At 40.2% G+C, this 27084-nt stretch overlaps 1 pseudogene; it reads right to left on the bottom strand.

Moving 5' to 3' along the window:
• The window catches only part of LOC150039295 (piezo-type mechanosensitive ion channel component 2-like), a 171653-nt pseudogene that overhangs the window by 41146 nt on the left and 103423 nt on the right, over positions 1-27084 (bottom strand).

The following is a 27084-nucleotide window of genomic DNA, read 5'->3' as shown; positions in this document are numbered from 1 at the left end:
TTCAGCTCAAGGCTACCACCCTACACTTGAGCCTGCCCCACTTGGAGGTTAATTGGAGATGAGTCTCAGGTCCTTTTGTGCCCAGGCTGGCTTTGAACCTTGATCCTCAGATCTCAGCCTCCTGAGTAGCTAAGATTACAGACATGAGGCACAGTGTCTGGCTTCTAGTTTAAATTTTTATCCTAAATGATTTCATCTTAAATCTTATCCATTTTCTTGGGGGGGAAGTATTCATTTTCACTGAAAAATGATGAAGCAAAAATACATTTATTCTTTAAAACTTTAGTCTTTATATTTATTCTTTAAAACTTTAGTCTTTACATTTATTCTTTAAAACTTTAGTCTTTACAGAAATTGGTGATATTTCCTAGTTTGTCTTTTAATACAAATGTGATCAGCACCTTCTTTATCAAAATCATCATTCTTTAGATGATTGTCTTAGTACTAAGAAAGGGGATAGTTACGCGGAACCTTCTCATTTTAAACTGTGGCTTAGAGAATCCTAGAAGTGGTTTCAGGAGGGAAAAGGAGGCCCACAGGAACCAAAGCAATGACTTTTCAATTGTGGCCCATCTCTGGGGTTTAAATCCGGAAGGGCTGGATGTGGCCACTCCTGAATCAGATCAGCCATTTCAAGATGCGAGGTGCACTGGTCTGTGTCTCTCATCTCTTGCTTAACACACAGGAGCATAAAGATTGAAAGTTTTTAGAAGAAACTCTTTTGGAGTTTTCAGAGGATAAGTATCTGATAAAATTGGAAGCAGAGTTATATATGTTATTTTTTTATTTTCAATAATTAAGTGACTAGTTCAGGAAGCTGAATAACTTCTATTGTGCATCAATCAGATGAATCAACAGTTTTTTTAACACTTTATTCCAAGGTGCATGGATATTAGGGCTATTGAGACTGTTCCTAGCTGAGCAATCTACAGTCAAGAAATACTGAACTCAAGACCTGGACAGTCAGTGCCAATTAGGGAAGATGGAGAGCAATCAGAAGCCAGGAAGGAGTTGGAACCAAAGGAGTCTTTTATTAGGTTACTCATTTTTTTTAACCAGCTTTCTGAGAAAAATTATTATGTTTTACTTATCAGAATTGATGCATGCAATCAGAGGTGACCCTTTAAAAATGAGTTGTAACTTACGTGAAACTATGAGAAGAGAAAGTAGATTTGGATCTGCATTTTTTCTTTCTATTTTTTCAGTAGTCTTTGAGGTCCAATAAGAAATCTGGCTTCTATGAAGTCTTTTTGGAAAGCTTTCCTAATATTTCACAATCTTAGAATTCCTTCACTGCATGATCTATAGAACAGAGAAAATGCAGATCCCGGGATGTTTTTCTAAAGTTCTACAGAGCAGAGAATTACACACTACATGTCAGTAAAATAAGAAATACCATTGCAGCTCTGATTAAATATTGAAGAATAGTTTTGGGAAGTTTTATGACAGACTTTGGCAAGGCTAAAATGGCTGAGGCAAACTTCCCAATAGCTCTCTACAAAGAAGGACAAAGCAAGAGTAATTAGTAGAAAACAAAACCCCAAACACTAACAATTTAATATATGATGTCTTATGAGTTTGTCTCTAATAATTAAAAGCGATGATATCCAAATGTGCCAGCCCTAGAAACTAGAATAAAATGTGTTCCACTTGTCAATTAGGAATAAGAAATGAAGTCAGTCATGGTATGTGATCCATACAGAATGAAGATGATCCAGATTCTTTTCTTTGCTGTTTGCTGAGAAGCGCTTACAACAAAACTCAATATAAGAAAAATAAACATGTTGGGTCAGTAGTATTTGGCAGGGCAGCTGCATACATGCACACAAACATGAAACATACACCAAGAAACACACAGGGAAGAGTAGAGCGAGGGAGGCAGTGTCGGGTCAAGGAGTTCCAGGAAGCATCTAGTTCTCCATCGTCGTGGGGAAGGCATATGAGTGCAAGCTGTCTATTTACAAAGGCCTGGCCAGCAAGCTGATATTGATTTTAACCACCCCGTGGCTTGGTGAATTGGATTCTAGGTGTCCCGTACTCTTAAGAAATGGGAACGAACTGTTCTGGTGCGTGGCCCACTGGAAAGAGAAATATATCACAAGTTTTCATCTCCCACGTGATCTCTGTTGAGGAGCCTGGTCTTCAGTAAGCAAGGACTAAGGGCTCCGTAACTGTTTAGCTGATCAACAGGAGCTGAGTTCTGCTGCAAAGCTCAGAAGTGCACTGAAATATTGCCTCAATACATTCTCAAATCTTCAGCACTATAAGTGAAACTGAATTTCATAATCAGCTCCTTCCCATATTGAATTGGGAAGTCCATTCAAAGAATTAAAAGCAAGGCCAAGGATATCTCTTCACCTACTCTTGCAACAACAACAAAACAAAGGGCACCTGGGGAACATATTTTACTGTGTAGGAACATGTTTTGATGACAGGGAATGAAGACTTGCCTGAACACTTGCAAATGCTGCAGTTTAATTAGAAATCAACAATCTCAGATGTCAATATGCATCATCCGAGAGGCGGGACTTGTACATACATCAGATGTAACCATTAAAGGAGTTCCAGCTATCCAAGGTCATCACTTCTCCGACCCCACCATTACCTGGAACGCTGACTTCCTTGGAGGCTCCTCATCTTCCTTCTTTAATTCTTCCTCTTCTTCTTCTTCACTATCCGTCTCAAACAAATAATAATCTCCACTCCTGACCACTATGTGAAACAAAATATTTACTTATTTCTTGGAAGGGACAGGAGACAATGGGGGCTTATTAATGAAATGCCCCTTCAAGATGTGCAAATGGTCACCCAAAACAAAACAAGGACCACAGTAAGAGACATTAGATGGGAGGAAGGTACAGGAGATGACAAGAGCCTGTCCAGGTTAGGGCTGCCTGGTATGGATCTGACTGAGTACATAGAGTATGTGGCTTTGTTTGGGCCAAATAAGAAGAATGGAATTATCCACTCTGGGTTTTTTCCCCCCTTGGTTGGAAGTTTTACCTGGCTGAATCTACTGAACTGAGCAACAACCAGTTTTGTTACTGAGATGGGAAACTAATTGATAATGATTATTTCATAATTCCATGATTTGGATCATTTAGACCAGGCCAGAGTGAATGGAAGACCAGACATCTGTTATAGGTAAGCCAACTGGGTTGACTCAGGACCCAGATCAGTGCCACCAACCTTCTACTTCACTTTACACTTTGTAGACCTGGCTTCTCCACATCACATGTAAGACAACATATATGACAAGACGCTTGAGAGAGTTAAAACAACAACAACATCAATGACAACAACACCACCACGAGGAGAAAATGACTAGGTAACATTTAAAATGAAAATGGAAACAATGACAACAACAGAAATACTACCACCGTGTCAGCTGCTCTACCTATAGCTAGGGGACCAACAGGGATGGCAGAAATGGTCCACAGAGAATTAGCTCTGTCAGGATCCTGGTCAACAAGCCATACCCTGGAGCCTAAGGGAATTCAAGAAAGAATTCTACTGACCGTAAGCTTTAAAGCATAGTGTGCACTGTCTCTGCCTAGCCTCATGCTTTCCCTACAAGAAAATGGTGCCTGTGTCGAGTTGGGAGCAGAGAGAGTGGGGATTGTCCAGAGATTTAAAGATTCAAAAACCCCAATCACAATCAGTTTGCTAGGGATTATGTTTACTAGAGAAAGGATTCCCAGTATGTACATTTCTTATGCTACAAGAACTGTACCACCACTACAGGAAAACATTCATATTTTCAAATCATATTTGGGTTTCCAAAGCTGAGGCATCCATCTTTTAGGTGAGAAAATGTGATAGTTGAAGTAATCTTTTGGCCTTACGTCTCATAAGGTAATGGAAAACCTTGGCTTGTTTAAAATTAGTTGCTTGGCTGTCACTACACATGGTCAAAAGTCCAATGATTTTGCCCATGATTTCAGATGACTCAGAAGCCTCCATTTCATGAAGATACAGAGTGAATGAATTGGGCCTTATATCCTTGAACAGAAACACTGTAATTTGTTATTGTGATTCTGAAGAACAAACCAGGCCCAGAGTACTGGGTCCAGGCCTGAGGAAATAAATGCAATATAACATAAGGTAAGAATAAGCAAGAACAAATCAAAGTTGTAGCATTACATTTGACATAGAAGAAGACCATGAAAGTAATGCCTTCGTGTAAGCCAAGAGACTCACAGGAGAGTGACATGGACTACTGTCACATGGTCATTCAGGAGAAACAGATTATCATAGGATGGAACATTTTACCCTCATTATAGACATCGAAATCAATCCATAGCTAAGTGTATTCAATCATACCTTCTTCTGTAGCCTTTATGCATATCCATGAGCTCAAGTGATTTTCACCTCAAGTACTGGCTTTTACCATTAAAAATATAAACAATTTGTCATACAACCAAGTGCTATTAGCACACTAAGACAAAAAGGAAATGTTCTTTTAAAGGTCTCATGACTTTTATAAAATATCATTATAACAAAGCTTAAAAATAAAGAGAATGCTTTCTCATGTTACATCTGCTGGTAGTAAATGGAAAGCTCCTCCAGGTTTGTTAGTTCATATGGAGGGCCAGCTGCTCACCCAGGAACACACACACACACACACACACACACACACACACACACACACACACACACGTGTATTGCATGGATGGAAATGTCATCACTGACTCCTTTAGTGGGGCATTAATTTTTAAATCTCACCACTTGCATCCTGAGAAACTTTGCCCTTTATTTCACATGATTAATGATAAAACAAGGCTTGTCATTAATTTAAGTAGTACAGAATTGATATGGGTATGGAAGGTATCATTGAATAGCAATAATGCAATCCCATGTGTGTACAAAGGTATGGAACTAGAGGCTTAGGTACCTGCAAACCATGCTAAAATCTTCACTACTGACCATGGCAACATGGTAACACCACTGACAGACTTATATTAATATTGCAACCATAATAGTCCTTAGTTTGAAAGCCCAACCCTGCCATTCAACAGATCAGAATAAGGGCTTTAAAAAAATTCTTCCAGATCTAAAGGTGAGTTCTGGAACCCATTAAAGACCATAAAAAGTAGAATATGTTTTTCTTTCTTGTGTTCTTCTCAAGCTTGTAAAAGAAAATGTAGTTTGCAGAGAAAATTTAACAGCACAGCTCAGAATGATTCCAAACCATGAATTACACACATTTCTGCATTATTGCACCATCAAGTACTGTAACAAGGCACATTTAGTTTTAATACCAGTCTTCATGAATTTGATATAATGAGGGTGAAATGAGTCATAAAATCTAACATTAATAACCTTCACAGGAAATTCTTTAAACTATTATCAACTTGTAAGGTGATTACCAAAGACCATATCCAATTTCTTTGAAAATACAATGTTTAGATGCAAAAAGGAGGGACAACCAAAGTGATTTACCTCAGCTGAAAAGACAAAGCGTTCAATAGGACATGGTTTTGAAATGGATAGGTCTCACTAACTAGCAGAGGTATTTTAAAAACAGAAAAGTAAGCACAGTTTACTTGTGACTTGACAGGAACAGGCAGTTCTCTCAGTCTGTTACCATAATGGTAGCTGACTATTGTGCCAATAAACAGTAAATGGAAAAATTACACTTGTTTTCAACTTGTTAGTCTTTTGACCTGGGCAGAAAATTAAATAAAACTCTTTAGAACTCACTTTTCATCATAATGTTAAAATTCAATATTGAGGATTAAATTTTATTCTATCTAGATATACTAAGCCATATTTCAAATATTTTTTTCATTATCCTACTTGCTGATTGTGGAAAATGACTACTGGGAGAAGAGAGGTCCAAACCAGATCTAGGTGATACCAAAATTAGGTAAGGGAAAGATTAGCACTGATTTGATTTTCTACTAATAGGGTCTTTCCCACCGCTGCATGAGGTCATGCGCTTTGGTGACATTCCTTGTCTGATGAGACTAGCTAGCCACAATTACAGAGATGTGGCATATGATAAAAAAAGACTGAAGACATGGCAAATAATTTTTAAAATAATGATTATTCAATATTCTAATATAGTTAAGGAGGGTTTACATTAATTTGGGTCATTCCATTACAAAGCCCTGGCCAACAGTGCCGATTTCTATGCTAAGCAGAACGAATATACCCAGTGAACTCTGTAGTTCATAGTTCATTTTTACAATCAGAAAGGAAATTCACTATATTCTATGTGGCTATCTGGTTATGATTTTCTGTTTTTTGTTGTGAATTGATCAATTCTGAGTGGCAGGTGGTTGTGAGGCTGTGCCACATGCTGGCTGTGTGGTGCAGTTTTATAGCCATTTTGAGACTGGACAGGAGGTGAAGTGAGAAGGTAAATGCTTTCATTGCGAGTCATCCCTCAACTCTATACTTAGTATACTGCCAAAACATAGAATACCAATAAAAATATAAGCTTTTGGAATGAGGGAACAGAAGACTCATGACATCTATATCCAGTTTTTTTTTTACTGGATTTCTAATCTCAGAATTTAATAAAGGCTTTTAATACATGAGAATTTTTACTTAAAATTCTTAATTTTTATTGTAATGTATAGAGGGGTTATAGTTATATTCACCTGATAGTAGGTGCATTACTTCTCACGCATTGATACCCCTTCTCATGTTTTTGTCCCCATATGTCTAGTTTCTTAAAGAAAGGGTTACAGACTCTGAATGTAGTGATAAGTTTTCAATCAGTACTAGCGGAGCACAAACTCATTGTGATGATGATTGTGTGTGTGTGTGTGTGTGTATGTGTGTGTGCGCGCGCGCGCGTGTGCTCTGGTCTTGGAACTTGAGCCCAGGGCCTGGATACTGTCCATAAGCTTCTATTGCTCAATGTTAGCATTTGATTACTTGAGCGAGAGCTCTACTTCCAGATTTTTTTTGTGGAGGAAGTTTATTGGAGCTAAGAATCTCATGGACGTTCCTGCCCAGGCTGGCTTTGAACCATGATCCTCAGATTTCAGCCTTCTGACTTGCTAGGATTACAGGCATGGGTAAGTGGCACTTGGCTGCAAACTCATTCTTAGTTATTAAACAGATACCAGAAGAACTCTGGACCTCCAAATTAGAGAGAATTATAATCATTTCTTTGCTTTCCGAGCCTATAAATTGCACTCAAGAGTCTGTAAGCCTAAATGTTGAGCTTTCTTCAGCCAACTGTATTAGCTGGTTATTATTTTCTTATCTATTTGTATATTATCTCTAGAAGAATAGATCTATAGAGCCTATAGACCCATCGATGCTGCAATTTTCCTACACTCTTAATTCCCTGTCAAGTCACAAGGGTTAAACCATGCATAGGACACACAGGTCATGGGGAGAGCCTGAATTCTGGTCAAAGATATAAGGGTAGAGTCAGTGAGATTGGAAGAGTATTGAGAAACCTACTGGAAGCATGGTCAACCCAAGGCCGCCACCACTGCTTTTTTTTGCCCTTGGCTTTCTGTTTGTCTGCTTCTCCTAAAATAAAATATGTCCAAACATTAATTCTTATAAAGTGAGCAAACAAAATTTGAAACCACGTTTTAATAACTCAATTGTCAAATCTAGGTCAGTTGCGAAAGTACATCAGAGGTCAGGAAAAGAACTATATATACTAAGGCTGAAAAGTGTATGTGTATTTTCACAAATTATTTTACTGGCAAATGGTTCAGTAAAATAATTTATTAAAATGCATACATTGTAATGGCCAGAAAGTTCATGGTGATTATTTTAAGGCATGGTTGAAACAAGGTGATGAACAGATGCTATATATTGGAAATATATCATGCATTATTGTTTGATTCCCTTCAAACAGATAAACATGCAAGTTTTGATAAGATTAAAAAACTCATAAATCTTAAAGCTTGAGCTGAATAGACTAAATATCTAATTAGATGTAATAGATTATATTGCTATAAATATATACTTCATGACAGCTCTCACTGGAACAGGTAATAATTGATACTTTAGTTATCAATAATCAGGTGCCACATAGAATATGCATGCATATTTAATTTACATAAAATTTATAGAAACCAATGGCAGCCTAGCTGGAATAGCTCCCCTCAATAAACACATTTCGCAAAACCATGCCAACTTCTTTAGCAGCATGTCTCTTATAAGATAAAGCTAAGGCTACTTGTAATATTATTCATTCATGACAGAGAAATGAAACAAATAGAAAGACCCCATCCACAGTGGGAAAGTAAAACTTGCAAAGTTAAAAATAAAATACATTGGTAAAATTGGCAAAAAGAAAAGTGCCTCAATATCATGCTTCTTGACCACATCAAGGTAATTGAACAGGAAGAAAATATCTCCACGTACTTTCATCATCTTCTTCAGAGAGTTTTTGGATGTCCTGGCCTTCCCCTGACTCCTGGGTTAAGCTCAGCATCCTCTCCTTACCCTTTTTGTACTTCTGTTGCCTGGCCTTGATGCGATCCATTCTATAAAATAAAGCGAAATTAGTAGTGCTGGGAACACATGCAGGTATTTTAGGGCCAATGGACATAAATAAATAAAATCACAAACAATGTAGTCAACTTCAAGAATTGTGATGAGATTCATTATTAATAAGCAATGTGTGTTGTGTGTAATGCATATAACCATATATTGTATATTATATAATATATAGTATACAATAGATACTATATACTGTATAGTATTATATAATATATATTACATATTAACTACCTACATATTACACATATACAATATATAGTATATACATTATATATATTACATGTAATTCATGTGGCTACTTCATGCTTCACAGATGCTAGACTCAGGATGACCCATAAAGGTTAAGGTTTAGCATAGAATTTTTTTGGCCAGTCCTGGGGTCTGAACTCAGGGCCTGAGCACTATTCTTGAGCTTTCTCAAGGCTAGTGCTGTGCCGCTTGAGCAGCAGCACTACTTCTAGCTTTTTCTGTGTATGTGGTACTGAGGAAGGGAACCCTGGGCTTCATGTAAGCACTCTACCACTAGGCCACGCTCCTGGCCTGGCCTGTGTATTCACCCTTTGTATCACAGCCAGTGTGAACATACCATATCAGGAAGGACAAGTTATTTATTTCTCAAGTTTTGAATTTTTAAACAAGTGGAAAAATTCATCAGGATGCATTACTTCTATTATGAGAAGTGAGAAACACCATCTAAATGTGGGTTGAAATTTGTTATAACAGCTGTTGTACCATAATGCATTCGCATTATTTTTTGGCGCATTACTTGCACCTTTGTGAAAAGAATCATGCTATGGAATGATTTAATTTATACAAGGATATATCTTTGGTTATGAGAAGGAAAGTGAGATATGAGTTCAGCATGATATGGAGCTATTCTTGTAAACTAAAAGAACATTCCTGCTGAGCTGATTATTGAGCACTTCCATTTTCTTGGCCATCCACTTCTGTAGCCACCAACTTTCAGACCTGCCCCCAAACAAATAAGTGGTACCACTCTTTAGAAGTTCCATTCATTATTGAAAATTTTATCCGGAGAACATTCTTTTCAACAGAATTCTTGACTCTCCTGAAAGGGTCAGACTATCTATCCTTTGAGCTGTCCAGAAGGGTACAGTGGGAAGAGTGTTTGCATCAAATTCAGGGAAAGATGAGTCTCACTTCTAGAAACTTCTCTAGTTAGCATGGACTCTTAAATGGGCCAATATCAGGTTGCCCATCGGTTATGATTTCAACAGATGCTTCCAAAGCTGACCCCACTTCACTTTCTCAATTCACAGCTGCAATGAACACTGCAGTGCTTGGCACTGGGGAAGACCCTGATTCATTCATTAGCTAGTTAATCTTTTTTTTGTTTTTAATTCAGAAAAGTAGAACTATGAGACCTAATTTATGAGACTTTAAATGGCCTGTTCAGGGATCTTAAGTTAAACAACTGTAACAGGTCTTTTTCAAGGTGTTCGCTTTTCCATCTTGGAGCGAGCCATATTTCTGTTCCTTTACAGCCTAGCAGGTATCAGTGATTTTCTCTGACAGAGGAGTGAGTATATGGAACATTGACACAAGTAGATTTTTCATGGATTTGAAAAACCTGAGACTCAGCTGATAGTTGTACATAATGGAAAAGTGAAGAATGAGAGAGAATCAAGACGTCCTTACTGTCTCTTCAGCTGATCCATAGACTTTTTCTCTTCCTCAATTCTTGCTTTCACAGCTTTCACGATTGTGGCCTGAAAGAGTTCAGCCCTTCTATAAAGGGAGACAGAAGACAAAACGAGTTAGTATTCCTGCCTTTTCTATTTTACTCTGAAAATGATCACTTATGGGTTAGAAGGCCTGGTTTCCCATTGTTGTTGGCTGACTGAAGTTTCCTGGCTGGAGGTTACCAACCCCCTTCTAGAAGCCTTTTCCTGGTAGATAAACAAGAAAATGTTCCTGGGAGCAAGTGAGCTGCTCACTAGTCTGGGAGATCAGTGAAGAGAAAATAGTATTTTCCAAAGAGCAGTCAGTCTCTTTGAAGGCATGCCAGAAACCATGCCTAAGCATTATACACTTGACCTTGTAAGAGTGGTACCACAAGTAGGATTGCTGGGTCAGATGATTGTTCTATTTTGAGCTTTTTGAGGAACCTCCATACTGTTCTCCATAAAGCTGACATTAATTTACATTCCCACCAACTGTACATAAGGATCCACTTCTCACTCTATCCTTATCACTATATATAACATATATATATATAATTATTTTTTTAATCTCTAAACTAGTGCTAATTTTTTTGTAGCGATTCCATGGTTTTTATGATTCTTCTTGTAAACTTAATTTTATTGTCAGGGTGATGTACAAAGGGGTTACAGTTACATACGTAAGTTAGTGAGTACACTTCTTCTCAAACACTATTTTTTCTCTTATGTTTTGCTCCCATTTTCCCTCCCCAACAATAAAATTATTCACAATATATACTTTTACATAAAGTAGATTATATATAAATTGTTAATTTGAATTATATATATGTTTATATTGTGGTGTCCATTCTAATAAGGTAAAGTGAAATAACTCTGGTTTGATTTGCATTTTGTTGATTATCAGTGATGGTTAGTATTTCTTTATATACTTGTTGGATAACGTTTTTCCTTTCCTTTTCTCCCTCCTTCCCTCCCTCCTTCTTTTTCTATTCCTCCCTTGCCTCTTTTCTCTCTCCCTTGCTCCCTCCCTTTCCTTTCTCCTTCCCTCCCACCTGCCCTCTCTACTTTTCTCCCTTCCAAACTAAGGTTTTGTGCATGTACTCTAAGTTACACCACAGCCACCATTTGTATATTTTCATTTGAGAAATTCCTGTTACTGCTGGAGGCCAGAATGGACTGCTTCCCGTGAGGAGTGTGTATATAGGGACTCAATTATACTTATGTACCACTTACACATGTCCTAAGTTTTGATAAAGTGTCACATTGTACTACCATGTCTATCTGAGATCCCCAAAGTCTTATTTGTAATTTTTTTGCCCTGATTTTCCTAGAAGAAGTTTCTTAATTTCCCGTGGGCTTTCCCAACAAGTTAAAACAGAAAAATATAGGGAAGCATTCCTTTTTGTATGTTTCCTAAGAAAATCAACCATGGAATCCCATCGTGCCCGACCAACCTGGAGGCCAGGATCTGAGAGGCTTTGATGTCTGCTACAACGTGCAGGAAATAGTAGCTCATGAAGACTCGCCTCTGCAGCAGAAGGAAGGCAAAGCAGATGCTGTCCCAGATAATCCCCGCCTCTCCACTGGGCAACTTACAGGACGAGTCCTCGTTAGCTGTGGGAGTGCAGCAGGGGCAATACAGAAATTAACTCCACTCCCACCGCTACTGTGGAAATCTGTGCTTTCCACAGTCCTACGAGTCACGCAGGCACAAGAGCAGCACTCTGCTATCTGGTCTCCCCACGAGCATTTGAGCTCCAATGTCCACATGGACTCATAAGGTGACCCCATCGTGAGCTCTTGACCCTGAGGCACAAGGAAGCCCCCGGAACATTTCTTTCTTCAGGAATCTCCAAAAAGGTTCATGGAAAAATAATGTCCTAATGATAGAGGAAATGCACTGACACAAAAGACAATATCTATTCTAGGACAGAGTTCTCTACCCAACCTGACACTGAGTACAGGATGGGGTGATTGAAGGAGGGATGGCAGGTAGCACATTTTGTCAGGTGGATGGCTTGTGTGCAGTCTGATTCAGCCTGACTGGACACCATTGTTCAGAAGAACGTCATGTTGGCATGCACATGAGCATCTGCACACCACAACAGACCATGTGTGATGTATCCTGGGTGTTCGGTGCAAGAAGCAGATGGCAGAAAGAAGTCAATTCCAGGAACCTCTGGGGGTCCTTCCAATGATTTTTCTAAATATGAAGAAGCTCCCTGAGATTCAACAGGAAAGAAGGCCTGGAAGTCTGACTTACTTTGAGGGCCCAAGATATTTCTCGATTTTTACCTCTACACCTCTTTCATCTATATTTGTATGTATGTATGCATGTATATATGTATGAATGTATGCATATATGTATGTATGTGCTATGTACTTACCATCTACCAGTTCTTGAGTCATGAGTCACATCTCCAGCCCATTTGTTTGTTTTTGAGATTAAGTTCTTGCTCACTTCCAATTCTCCATTCTCCTGTCTCTGCCTCTTAAGTAGCTGGGATTTGTAGGCATTTTCCAACATGTCTGTTTTCAAAGTTCTAACTGGAACAACTGTAATTTTGGATAGACATCTGGAATGCTTACTAACCACATCTCAGAAAGCATATGGAGTTACTACTGCATTGCATCCAATCCCCAAATCCTTTGGGGCTTTGGGAGTTTCTAGAAAATGGTCCAGGGACTCTGGGAATGGGGGCTCCTCATACTATGAACAGTCTGTACACAATGCATTGCAGTTCTATAGCTTTTATTTAGGGAGAAATTGAGCTCCAATTTCACATCTTTAATGAATGTACTTAGGCCCTGTTTTTAAAATGAGAACATCTCTGCCTCGCATACTTACACATTTTATAGCCTTTAACTGTACAGGCCAGGCTAAAGGCTTGGATCAACCAGCAACAATTTTGTACCAGTGTCCCAATGTATCCACATGCTCCTATCTGAAAAACAAATGGGGAGGTCAATTCTCCATCACGGGATCCAAAAAGAAAGTTTGGTTTCTTCTGACCCCAGCATGTGCAGGAATTGACAAAGACCCAGTGACAATGATTACAGAGGGCTGTCCATACCTAAACTAAAAGTCCAGTTACCATGGAGGCTTACTTTAGCTGCTCAGAGAGCAATGTAAATTCTAGAAATTATACCTAATGAATGAAAGGAAGGTCTCCAATGTGATGCCTCTGCAAAAACACTTCTTTTCAAGGAAGAAATTCTCAGCTATTTTGGAAGAAACAAACTCTGAGAATGGATACTCATTGAAATATAGGACTCTGATTTTGGTACACTTCCTTTCTCACAGGTCTAACAATTAAATCTATGCTGTCCCTCAAGGAGAGCATTCCAGACCTAAGCTGCAGGGTGGAGTTGAAGGAAGGAATGGTAAGCAGGGCTTGGCTTTTGTACCTGTTGGCTGTTTCTGGGATTCAACCAACCTTGGCTAGCAAATATGTGAAAAATCACTGATGGCTCCTTATTGAATCTGCGAAGGTTTCTGTTTGTCATTATTCCTTAAATAATGTAGACAAACAACTACTTGCATATCATTCATGGGTGTCCAAGAAGGACATGGGTGTCTAGTCTTCAGGGGAGACCAAGGAAGTCTTTTGGGGCTTATTTGGCTAATTCTATGGATAAAGGAATCTTTTATTGTTATTACTGTTGCTGATGATGACTAGTAAATATCTGTTTTAAAAAATGAATGTATCAAGACAGTTATGTTAAGTTCCCTGGGAGGTGAATTTTAAATAAGCATTAACTACTGCTGGCCAACACATACAGGTGATGATGATTCACTGTGTGTATAGCTGGGATCCTGTGAGTACTAATCCTTAGACCTCGCTCCTAAAGCGGAGGCTATTTAGCCAGGAATCCCAGACATATTTGTGTGCTACCAAGCTTTTGATCCTTGTAAGTATCAACTTAAAAGATGGGTTCCAGCCAGGATCAGGTGGCTCATATCTGTAATGCTAGCTCATCAGGAGGCAGAGATCTGATGATGGCCATTCAAAGCCAGAGTAGTCAGAACAGTCTGTGAGACATTTATCTCCAACTGATTTTGCCCTCAATTGATTTGTTTGGCCTTATAGTGGATATCTTTGCTTGATTTGAGTGTTCACTGGTTTTTGACTGACTTTGATTGTGTTCACATCTGATTTGTTTTCTACTTTGTTATGCACCTGTGTAGGTTTTGGCCATGGAAACCATGTATTAGTTCAACACAGTTAGGCAGGGCTTTGAGATTGGAGAGCCTGTAGTATCCACTAGTGCTACAATACAAACTCCAAAGTTGGGCTTTTACATGGGGGGCTTCTGTGTTCTCAGGACTGGATCCATCATACAACAAGGTGAGATCTAGGCTAACTTTTATATTTGTTTTGTTCTTAAAATGTGGCAATCGTTCTCACAGATGATTTTATTGCCATAATTTTGTTTTTGCCAGTCCTGGGGCTTGAACTCAGGAGCACTGTCCTTGGGCTTTCTCAAGGCTAAAACTCTACCACTTGAGCCACTTCTGGCTTTTTCTATGTATGTGCAACTGAGGAATCAAACCCTGGTCTTTGTGCATGCTAGGTAAGCACTCTACAACTAGGCCAAATTCCCAACCTCTATTGCCATAATTTTAAAACAGGTATATCTTCCTCTTTAGAAAGTTGGTTCCTTAAGGGTTACAAACCGAGTCCTATTTATCTCTAGCTCTTCACTCAGCAAAGAAGACTATGACAATGGACAGATGAACAAATAGGTGGATGGATGGGTTAGCTTAAACCCCTCATCACGAGCTTGGCTCCAGCGTGGAATGGCTTGTTTTCCTGTCTATACCTTCTTTTTCGATTCTCAATACTTTCCAAGTGTAAATTAATGTGAATGGGGTAAAGTGCTGACCTGCCCAAAGCTGCCTCTACCATCAACTAGACAATTCATCTTTCAACAGACGCGAGGCAAAATAAATTATTCAAGTATTTATGACTGCATATGCTTGGCCCTCCTAGACCCCTAAACACAATGCTATACATTATATATCATCTCCCAACTCAAGTCTGCAATAGCTTTTTGCAATTGAATGGTGGATGATCTCATCCCTAAATCCCTAAGTGGGAAAGAAGCAGTGGATCATTACATCATTGCTTTTCTAACTCAGTACCAGTTCCAGCTGTAAGAACCAGGCACAGAGTTGAGAAGCAGCTGAAGCAGCATGAACTCCCTCTGCCTGAGCCATGCTAGAATCAGGATATGAAGGCAGAAGAAGACGGAGCTACGAATACACTTGCTATTGATAGATGGCTTGACTTGGCATGTTTTTTCTTAGGTTTTGCTACTCTTCCATGAGACTGTAGGAACTGACAGTGCCTTTAACTTTGTATCCAGGGTTCTGGATAAGAATATTCTGGGTAAATATTTCAAGGAAAACTAGTTTTGTACTAGAAGGAGACTTTGTCAAAAGAAAAGAAATTAAGGCCCAGATTTAGCAAACTGGCTAGCTTTAATATCTCTTTGGTTCCACATGATAATGTCAAGAATGATTAGATATACCAGGTATCCAGAACAAAGAGGAATGTTAACTCTTCTGTCTTATTTTCATGTATAAGTACCACTGAGTACTTATACTTACACCACTGAGTACTCTGTGTGTGTTTGTATATTTGCATCCAATTTGTGTATGTTGCCTTCTCTTTTGCTCTGCTTCCTTAATAAACTTGTCTCTGCTTCAATGTGTCCAGAAATTCTCCTCAGTGACAACACCACAAGTCTGATACCCAGGTTGGAGACAGTTGTGGACTTTGTCCTCTGGGGATCTCTTTGGTCCAACATAATGCTATTGATGAGCTCATGAAAGGTTCTTAACCAAATATTGGCAGCACCAAATAACTGAAGGGGTGCCCTTGGGGTCTAGAAGATCAGTGCAATAGAATGATCAGTACTATAGAATTACAACTGGGCACTGTAATTCATTTGTCATGGTAAAGAAAGGACACAGGTATTCACTGGCAGAGCAAACAAGATGTCTCTACTCATCTGGATGTCTCTGCTTAGAAGCCATCACAATGTTGAATTCTCTCTAATGTCTACCACACCCAGATATGTAAGATATTTTCTTTTGCCAGTCTTGGGACTTGAACTCAGGGCCTGAGCACTGTCCTTGAGTTTTCCCAAGGCTAGTGCTCTATAACTTGAGCCACACCACCACTTCTGGCTTTTTCTTTTTATGTGGTGCTAAGGAATCGAACCCAGGGCTTTATGCACGCTAGACAAGCACTCTACCACGGACACACTCCCAGTCCCTCTTCATCATTCCCTACCCCACATAACAGTCTATAAAACTGCTCAGTTTATTACACATTCCTATGACTCTTTTTATGGAAGAGCATTTTATTTTCAAATACTATGAGGATTCTGTAAGTCTGATTCAGGTTACTAGAGTCACTTCAAAACCATGCAGTGAGTGATGACAAATTGTTCCTCAAGAAGGATAGGATTAATTAGTGAAATACATTTTAGAATTCATTCCTTTGAATACAGATCCCTTTGAAGTATGGCCTTCAAGGAGTGAAAAATGAGTAGAAAGAATTTGGCCTAATCTGGTTCAATAAAAAAAGGAGTGAACCATCATTTGGATCCTAAATGTTCAGCAGGCTTTTAACAAGGTCATGTGAGAGGCACGAGGATTGTTTACTCTTACATGGAAACCACAAGTGTGTTATATAGGAGAGGGTTCCACTTACTGACAGGATATTTTTCATTGTAATCACAAACACGTTGTATGCAATCAGCCAGTCCCAGTAACGCAGGATGCTCTTGATGGGTTTCAGGAGCAGATCGCCTCCAAAGAGCAGGAAATAGAAACAGGCCACCAAGTAGCCCATGCAAAAGATGCTGATCCTAGTTGTTCCCGTAATGAAGATGATGGTGAGGACGAACCAGAAAAGGTAGCTAAAGATGATCACTTTGGACATGTCCAAGTAAGATCTGGCAGGGGGAGGGGGGAAACAACCTCCAAACAGTCAAAAGACAACAACATAACAAGCAAGAAGCAAGGTCAAGAATGCCACTGTATGAAGGGGGGAAATTCATCCTTGATATTGGAATAGTTGAGAAACCATACTATGATCCCTGCATCCATCTTTCCTTTCCCACTGGCCTGGTGTACAGGAAACCCTGGCATAAGTAGTAATATACAAACATGAATTGGGGAAACCCTGTGTGAATGAATGCTTACCATTTTCTTTTAGTCAAATTTCTCGCAAATAGCTTCTTTTTAAGTAGTGTTCTAGAGAGATCTGAAGCAGAGGAGCCATCTGTATGCAATGCTCATGTCTGGGTGACTTGAGGAGACGAAGCCATTGTTACCTGCAGTGAATAAAATCTGGCACGGGGTTGTGTTGGCTGAATGAAGCTGCATCTAGGTTCATGCAAATTTCCACATTGTCCCCAGCCATGATTCGTACTGCAGCCTTATTTTCATCCTCAAAAATCTGCCGTTGCAAGGAGGCACACAGGAGCAGCATGAAGTCATCTGGCAAGACAAAGGGAGGTGACTACCATATCACCTCCTGTTCTGAGGTCCAGTGTCACAAGCAGCATGAACTAGCCACCAACACCTGTGGGAAAGTGCATCCCCAAAGTTCGCACCCTAGGCTTTCAGGGTCTAGTAAAAGTCATTACTTGCCAGTGTGCCAGAGGAAAGATAGAACACACAGGCTGGGCCTCCCCAAGAGAAAGCCTGGGATTTGTTTGCACATTGCTTTATACCAGTGTGAGGTGTTCACTACTAGGCTTCTAGTTGTAGAGAATTTTTCCTGAGACAGTGTGGATTTGCATTAATTTCCCATTAGGATTTTCTTTCTTTCTTTCTTTTTTTGGTACTGAGGCTCAACTTGGAGCCAAGGTCTTTTCTTTTGGGTTTGTTTAGTCAACACTGGTACTCCACCACCTTAGCCACACCTCCACTACTAGCTTTTTGCTGGTTAATGGGAGATAAGAGTCTCACAGACTTTTCTGCCTCGGCTGACTTTGAACTGAAGCTCTTATATCTCAGCCTCTTGAATGGCTAGGATTGGAAATATTAGCTATGCATGCCAGGATTCTTCCTAGTTTTGAGAAAGCTACTGGAGCACTTTTCTTCCTCATATTCTTTTTTTTCTTTTCCCAGTCCTGGGACTTGAACTCAGGCCTGGATACTGTTCCTGAACTTCTTTTGCTCAATGCTAGCACTTTGCCACTTGAGCCATTGCACACTTCTGGGTTTTACTGGGTATATGATACTGAGGAATTGAACCCAGGCCTTCATGCATGCTAGGCAAGTGCCACATTCCCAGCCTGGACCTTCCCCATATTCTTTCTTATCTTTTACATGTGATAGATGTGACATTCTTGTGCCATTCCCTGTGCATTAGTACCCACATGATATTCCTTGAGCTTAGATACACTAAAGGGGGCAGAGAGAAAGACAGGAAGAAGAATATCTAAGAGCTGCCTGGCACAGACCCCAAGGCCAGGTCACCAGAGCCAAGTCATAGTTGCTTTGTTGGTCCTAAAATCCTGAAATATTTAGGGCAATCAAGTACTCTGTATTGTCTGACACTCCCTACTCTGTGTGTGTGTTTGGGGGAAGGGAAAGAAACTGCTCCAATCCTTTATTTACTGGCTTCTTTCAAAGGCTTTGATCTGTTCATTCCTGCCTGAAAGCCTCTTTCTTGCCACTACAGCCTTGTTTTTCATTTTGGCCTGCCTGATAGTGGCATCTTGAAACCTGATCACAACTCAATCTGAGAGGCCTCCCTCTCTACTACCTTCAAAAAGATACCTGTGACTAAGGAGGGAACATATTGGAAAGGGAGTTATACAAGTGAATGTGGGACTTCAACGCTGATTTATTAATATTTGCAAATGTAATAGAGCAAGTAGGAACCATTAATGACTTGCAATATTAATGAATAAAACAACCCTTTACATGATTGTGAAGTTCAGGGAAAGAAGCAAAAGCACTAATGCCTACCATGGGAAGAATAATGAGCCAATGTAAACTCGCGTATGAATGTCATGAACCCTGTGGTGGAAACACTTACAGACCAGAAACACAGGGTTGGGTCGCACAATGAAATCAGGGAAGTACAGCCATTTGATAATGTTGTCGTTGAAGTTGGCACCCTTGAATCGCCATGAATAATCTGTTGGGGGGAGGGCCGAGATAAACAGCAAACATCAATTCTCCAGTGGCCATTGATAATGACTTTTGCTAAAAGCCGGGGGACGGGGCTCACCTCGGCAGGGGGCAGGTGGGATGCCAATGCAGATGAAGTACTGGAAGGTGATGATACAGGCCAGGAAGCAGCAGTACTTGGGCCAGACCTCAGCGATGGCTTTTCTTCTGCGTCGATACAAGACGGCAATCAGCCAGCAGGCATGAATCATGGCATAGAAATCCATTCGCTGACCGATTACATTCACTGACATTAGGAAACAGGTCTGTGTAAGGGTGATAAGATGCAAGAGAGATCGGCTTTACAGGGAAGGGGTTGTGGGCCAGTGCACCTGCTGGGGTAGAGACCTACAGTGCTCAGGCTGTCTCTACTGAGTGGGAAGATAGACTATGCCATTGTCACAATAACCACCTCATACTAAAGAGATAGCCTTACCACAATCATGTCAGGTTATAGCATTCATTGTGGCTGCAGTTTGAACTTGCATAAAAATAGTGTAAAAACAAAAGGTCAGTATTATAATTTTGAAGGTGCAGATACTGGGGGATGAAATACAGGGCATCAGGTCACACTCTTGGTTAGATTTGAGCTCAAGGCTGGTGGTCCACAACTTGGGATACACCTCCTCTTCTGACTTTTGGTGATTAATTGGAGATAAGAATCTCAGGAACTTTCCTACCTGGGCTGGTTTTGAACTGCAATCCTCAGATCTCAGCCTCCTGAGTAGCTAGGTTTACAGGAATGAGCCACCAGTACCCAGCAATTAAAATTTTATTCCTTATATGGAACTATTATGATAACTGGTCTCCATATAGTTGGATGGTTCTAGAGAGGCCTCTGTTGCAGTTGGAGAAATGGCTTTTGAGTGTGGAAAATTCCCAGCCACGCTAACCAGTAGTAGCAGCAGCAGCAGCAGCAACAGCAGCAGCATCTGTATATCCCAAGAGGATCAAACTTCCTGGCTAAAGATAGATAGTGAGGCTCTGGTGACCAGCTAGCCAAAGATGCTACTTGACTTTTCATGGTAAATAGAAATAAATCACCTTGGTATGAAAACTTACCTCCAGGCCAAATTTGTAGAAGAAGTAGTTTATGAAGTATTTGGCACAATTGATAAGCCCATCATCTAGGTGAAGTCTTGTAATGTCATGAAAGATAGTTTTAGACACAGGGGCTGTGAGCTTGTTCCGACCTCGATAGTACTCTTGATGGCGGTAGATGGTGACTTCAAAGGCCAGAATAGCTAACATCAGAAGATTATTCTACAAATCATAAGAAGGAAAACAAAAACAGGGTAGACCAAATGCTTTACAATTCATTAGTTTTAAGCAATCCCCATCACTGTACTTAATTCTGGATATCTAAAAGGACATTTTTATAATATCCTACTAGTAATTCATGGTAGGATTGAATGGAAGACTGATTCTCCCTGTCTTATTTGTTGTGGAGTCATCTCCATTGAGGACTCAGGCTGGGTGCCCCAGGAACAGGAGGTAAAATCTCTGTACATCACACTGGTCACTCCTATTTACTTGCTAAGTACACTCCATATGCTAAGGAAGCAGAGTGCCTGCCTATTGGAAGAAGGCAGTCTGACCTTATAGGAAGTGTAAGTGCAATGATAGCAGGGAGATATCCTGGGATTACACTATGCTGGAGAAGTGGGGTGCCAGCTAGAGGGAACGCTTTAATATCACTGATATCCGACCCCAGAAAGAATGCTCATGAGGGTAAGATTGTAGTTCTTATAACGATAATGATGGAAATAATTACATGCAGGGAAATAGCTGACAGATATTAGTATAATTGCTATTTTCAAATATTAATGTATTTTATCCTTCTAAGAGCGACTTTTAACACTATCTACCATGTAAGGAAAAACTGGAAATTGCACAGCATGTGCAAACCAGAAGTGGTGCTGTGACTCAAGTGGTAGAGCACTAGCCTGAGAAATCTCAAGGACAGTGCTCAGGCCCTGATAGAAAAAGCTAAACAAAAGCACCCTTACCCTGAGTTCAGTACTTGCAAAAATCACACACACACACACACACACACACACCCCTAACTGCCAAGTATATGGTTTTATTTTATATGAATGGCTAGTATAATATGACCATGACTGCTTAAATTATCTGTCAAAGTAAAATGTGAAAAATTATGTTCTTCTGTTTGTACTATGTTTCTATGAGTATTTGTTATCAAAGTTTTTTCAGAGATATGTATTTTATTGTTTCTAGCTATAATATATACCCTTTAAAAATATAGAGACAATTTAAAAATTTCTTGCAATGGAATGCTAGTTTCTTGTAAACTATAGCATTTCCTTTTCAGACAATTTTTCTTCTTTGTTTCTGGCCAAGTTAACATTATGCTTTTTAAAAGATTTGCAATTTATTTTGGATATATTTTAGTTCTGATGTTTCCATCAAACTTGCTCTTTATATTGTGAGCTCCTTAACATATTTTATCTAACCAACATGAGACTGCTTGGACAACTTCCCTTCAGCATATAAGATGAGTACTGATTTTAATATCCACTCGTTTGCAGCCAAGGTGACTCTCAAAACCATGGAAGAAGATGCAGTGATGACCACACAGGACACTGAGACTGTCCTGGGAGAGGACTGCAAATTGTAACTGTGCAGTTATAGGCTAGGCACAGGAGACGCATTACCCTCAGGTAGACGAGCAAAGGAGAAGACTTCCGCAGGCCAACCCATTCTGTTGGGTCCACAGGAGCACTGTAGAGCAGAGATTTGTTTAGATCTTGAAGGGGGATATTGGTTTGATTTTCATTTGGCTAAAAAGGAGAGAGAAGGTAGAGTCAGTTTGACAAGTGGACATGGGCAGGCTTTTCTCCCTCAGCTCTGGGCATGGTAGATTTGGGAGCTCATTTCAAGGGGGATCTAAACTCCAAAGTAGATGCAGGTCCAGGCTAACAGAGCCAGACTGTACAACTTCGCCTACAATCTAGGCTGCATGTGCTGAATGGGGAGTGGTGGGGGTAGACTCTAAGTATCTGCCTTGCTTCCCTAACGGACATTCAGGGAGGTCTCCCATCCTCAAAGCTCACCAAGGAGCAGTTGACAGAAAAGTTCTCAGGTTTAATGGTTTGTAGCTGGTACAACATTTTGCAGATGATGATCACACACGTCCACACAGTGCAGACACTTGAGGCCACACGGCGCAGCTTGGCATATGGCAGAGCAAAAGCCCAAGATATCAAAAATACATAGTTGAACGGAGACACCTGGAAACATAAAATCAGAAATGGGGACAAAAAGATATGATATGAAATAACATCAAAGGCAAGACAACTTGACTTCTCCAGTTGAACGTGTTGCTTGTGTTCTTGGCATGCACAGGGACATGAGGGAATGAGTGAATTATGGTCTGGAGGATACTACATTTTATATGGAAGACAGATAAGACATAGGATAATTTAATAGCTATAAAACAACAGCAATAGCTAGGTTACAGATGTATGTGAGTTTCTGTGAGAGCATTTACAAGGGATCGTTGGTCTGATGAGTGGGTTCACAAAGAGCAGAACCAGGTGAATGGGGTGAGTACTGAATGTGAGAGGTGGGTAGTAAATTCCAGTCAGCTATGCAGAAGCAAAGGCAAGAAAGTATGGAAACAAATGATGAGAAAAGATGACTACAGACCATGGGGAATTAAGAGTTGGAAGTATAAAATGCCACAGTAGACTGGGCACTAGGATTATAGGCTCATACCTATAATTTTAGCTACTCAGGAGGCTGAGGTCTGAGGATCATGGGCAGGAAAGTCTGTGAGACTTTTATCTCCAATTAACCACCAAAAAGGTAGAAGTGGAGCTGGGGTTCAAGTGGTAAAGCAGCAGCTTTGAAGCAAGAAAAGCTAAGGAGCAGTGCCTAGGCCTTAAGTTCAAGACTCAGTACTGGCACATAAAAGAACAGAAAAAAATGAACTGAAGTAAAATAAAGTAAAATGCCACAATGAGGGAAGATAGAGACATAATCAGAAGTCAAATTTCAACGTATCTCGCATGAGCCATGCAATGGCACATGAACTCATTCTGCAGCAAACAGAGAGGCTTAAAGGACCTGTTGACAAAGAGTTTGAAAGTAAGGTATGATCTCTAGCTTCCTTAGATAAATGTGATGGAAAAATAGAGGATGTGATATTGGTCAGACTTGAAGTCAGAGACCAGTTACCCTGGGATTTGCAGGGGCTAAGGATGTGAGTCACAGTTGGAAGGAAGCATTAAGGCAGTTGCACTGGACTTAAATGGAACATGAGATGAGATGGACTTAAGTGGAACATGAGCTGGATTTGTCGCTGAATCACTTGATGGAAGCAGGTTGGAGACTTGGAGGGAAAGGTGTAAGACATTACCTCAGGTTTCTTCATGGCAAACTGAATCGATGCTAGAATCATTGCTAAGATAGAAAACGCTGAGGGGGTGGGGCACAGGATTTCGGAAGGAGAACAATAAAGTCAACTCAAATATATTGGCTTTTAGCTGCAAATGAGGTTATGTATCAAGGAGATATTCCCCCATGTCTAATGACTTTCCTTTCCATTAATAGTACAGAAGCACCTCTGTTGTATTCAGTCATGGAATATGTTGAATATTCTTAAAATAATGCCTTAGGAGCTGGTTCCTGTGATCCTAACTATTCAAGAGGCTGAGATCTGAGGACTGTGGTTTAAAGTCAGCCTGAACAGGACAATCTGTGAGTCTCTTATCTCCAATGAACCACCAAAAGGCTGGAAGTAGAGCTGTGGCTCAAGTAGTAGAACATTAGTCTTGAGTGCAGAAGCTAAAGGACAGTGCCTACCAAGAGTCCAAGTTCTAGTACTGGCACAGAAAAAAATGCCCTAGAAACATTTAATGCTACAAGAAGAAAATAACAGCGTGAATTTACTATAAAGTCAAACATGTATCAAGTCCAGAGCTCTATGGGCTATACGAGGGAAGGTTAAAAGAGTAGGCTTGGCTGGGAGCATGGTCTAGTGGTAGAGTGCTTGCCTAGCATGCACAAAGCCTGGGCTCAATTCCTTGGTACCACATACACAGAAAAAGGCAGAAGTGGTGCTGCAACTCCAGTAGCTCAAGGATAGTACCTAGGCCCTGAATTCAAGCCCCAGGACTGGCACACACACAAAAAAGACATTAGACCTAAATTGAGACCGGAAGTGTAAGCACAAGATAGATGGGGAGAAGACAAGGCAGGTCCAAGGCCTTATAGTTAAGAGAGAACATACGAGGGACACACACTGATAGGTAAATGGTGTGTGTGCTGGAAAGGCAGTGTGAGTGTTTGTGTGGGGGGAACTGTGTGTGTGTGTGTGTGTGTGTGTGTGTGTGTGTGTGTTGGGACTTTGGATTGAACTCAGGGCCTGGATACTTGAACACTGTCCCTTAGCTTTTTCACTCAAGGCTGTCACTGTGCCGCTTTTATCTTTTGGTGATTTATTGAAGACTCTTATGAACTTTCCTCTTTGGCTTGGTTTTGAACATTGATCCTCAAATCTCAGCTTCCTTGAGTACCTAAGATTATAAACCTGATGCCTGGCTCCAGAGGACTTTAAAACCCACTCATGCTCTTGAGTTTATGAATAATAAGGGGCCAGAGCATGGCCTACTGGTACAGTGCTTGCCTAGCATGCACAAAGCCCTAGATTCCATTCCTCTGTACCACATGCACAAAAAAAAATAGCCAGAAATGGTGCTGTGGCTCAAGTTGTGGCTCAATATTAGCCTTGAGAAAGCATAAGGACAGTGCCGCCTAGGCCCTGAATTGAAGCCCCAGTATTAGAAAAATAATCTAAAAAGAAGGAATAATAAGGTTAAATGAAGTGTTTCACACCATGCATTTGTGAGCACTGGAGGGAAAGAGAGGGGGGGGAGAGGAAGAAGGAGGAAGAAGGGGTAGAGGGAGGGACATGACAGGGAGAGAGGTAGAGGTGGGGGGAACTCTATGGTGATGTTATAAGTAAGAGACTGTCACAATCCCATTTACTCTCTGGGAAGATTGGTTGAATAATGCAAAACATGTTGGATAAAAAAAAGATAATGACGGACGTGGCTTGAGCTTCTTTAACAACTGATTGGAGGAACACAAGAAGTGAGATCAAGTGCAGTTGTCACATAGGTACAGGCCTGAGCCACCAGTGGCCAATTTAGTTAAACTTTTTAAGGACTGCAGATAGCGATTACCTGGCTTAGTTGCTAGCAGATAGTTTGAATTGTGAGCATCTCAAAAATAAAATTAAAATAAAATATGCAAACATTATACAAAAACCACTTGTTAAAATAGGGACTCAATAAAACCTCAGTTCAGAGAAAGTTAATTTTCCATAGCAAAAGTGAAACAATTGCTGACAGAATGGTAATTTTTCTTTACGGACAAGAAAACAGAGGCTTTATACAAATGGATCAGATACTTAGTGGCTTGTCTCAAAGAACAAAAAAAAATCCACTGTGACTAGATCAAAATAAGAAAGTAGGGCATCACAACCAAGCCATTTAGGACCTAAGCCACCCGATTTTCTCTCCAGTCTTTCTGTCTTCTGAGTTCCTTGTGTCTTCTGAATGTCAAAGGTCATGCACCTAGCTGTGATGTTCTAATACAATAGGCACGGAATGAAAAGCACCAAGGAGAGATGGAGAAGGAAACAGATGGATGGGCCATTGTGATTGATTCTATTCTGTCTGATAATACAACAAACTTTCACTTGCCTCTTTCACAGTAACCCAGATAATGTAGGAGGAGACGATTTTGATGATGTGCAACTCCAAGATCCACCACATGAACACCTGCAGCTTGTGAAAATACTCCAGGAATTTTAAGAAGAGCACAGTGAGGCGATCAATCACCAGGTGCCATTTGTTTCTTAGATCTGCAAGACAGTAAGGTCACCCAAGAGCATGAGGACTGTCTGTATTATTCATTAATGCATGTCTTATAACTTTCAAAGAGGCTGCAAAATAGTTGTAGTGGTGAGATTCAAGAGAATCTGCAGAGATGAGGATCTGAAAGCCCCAAGGCATTCTGATCACATGGACATCGTAAACTGAGATCAGAGACAATGTCACTGTAACCACACTTCCGTAATACTGATGTAAAGAAGCATTTGGAGGAAATAATGATTCCCTAGTTCCCTGGGAATTCTAAGTATCCCAAGCTCTCTGTCAATGCCATGTTTCTTGTTAAAATGATGGTGTCAGAAGTCATGAGCTAAAGCTCTCCTTCTTCTCTGAGAGGACATACCTGTCTGTAATCTTCAAGAAGTGGGTGCAGCCTGCGCACCCCTTTTTCAAATGAAAAAATGACTGGATGGCCCAGTCCACAGATTCAGGAAATGTGATCAAATGCAGAGTCTAACCATTTTTGTTTTCATTTTATCATGACAGTTTATTCTTTCCACCTTGGGGTAGACACACAGGATATGCTTCTCTCTAGAACTGTGCTGGCTTACTCTGACTGAAAGCTGCAACAGGTTTACTTTGGCCTGTCGTATCCACATCATGGATTATTCCATTATGTTTGTAGACAGAAGTTCACACTCTCTACCTGGCACCATAAGTAAATTTAACATTATTGTACATAGTTCTGAATATTTAGTAAGGTTGCAGTTGTGAAAAATGCTTATTTATAACATGACACAGAAACCGGTCAATGGAAAGTTCTGGGTACATGATTGGGTGGTGTACATAGTTATTA

This window comes from Megascapheus bottae, unplaced genomic scaffold (assembly GCF_031878675.1).
Source record: "Megascapheus bottae isolate mThoBot1 unplaced genomic scaffold, mThoBot2.hap1 HAP1_SCAFFOLD_40, whole genome shotgun sequence".
NCBI lineage: Eukaryota > Metazoa > Chordata > Mammalia > Rodentia > Geomyidae > Megascapheus > Megascapheus bottae.
This window is presented reverse-complemented; position numbering and strand designations above follow the sequence as displayed.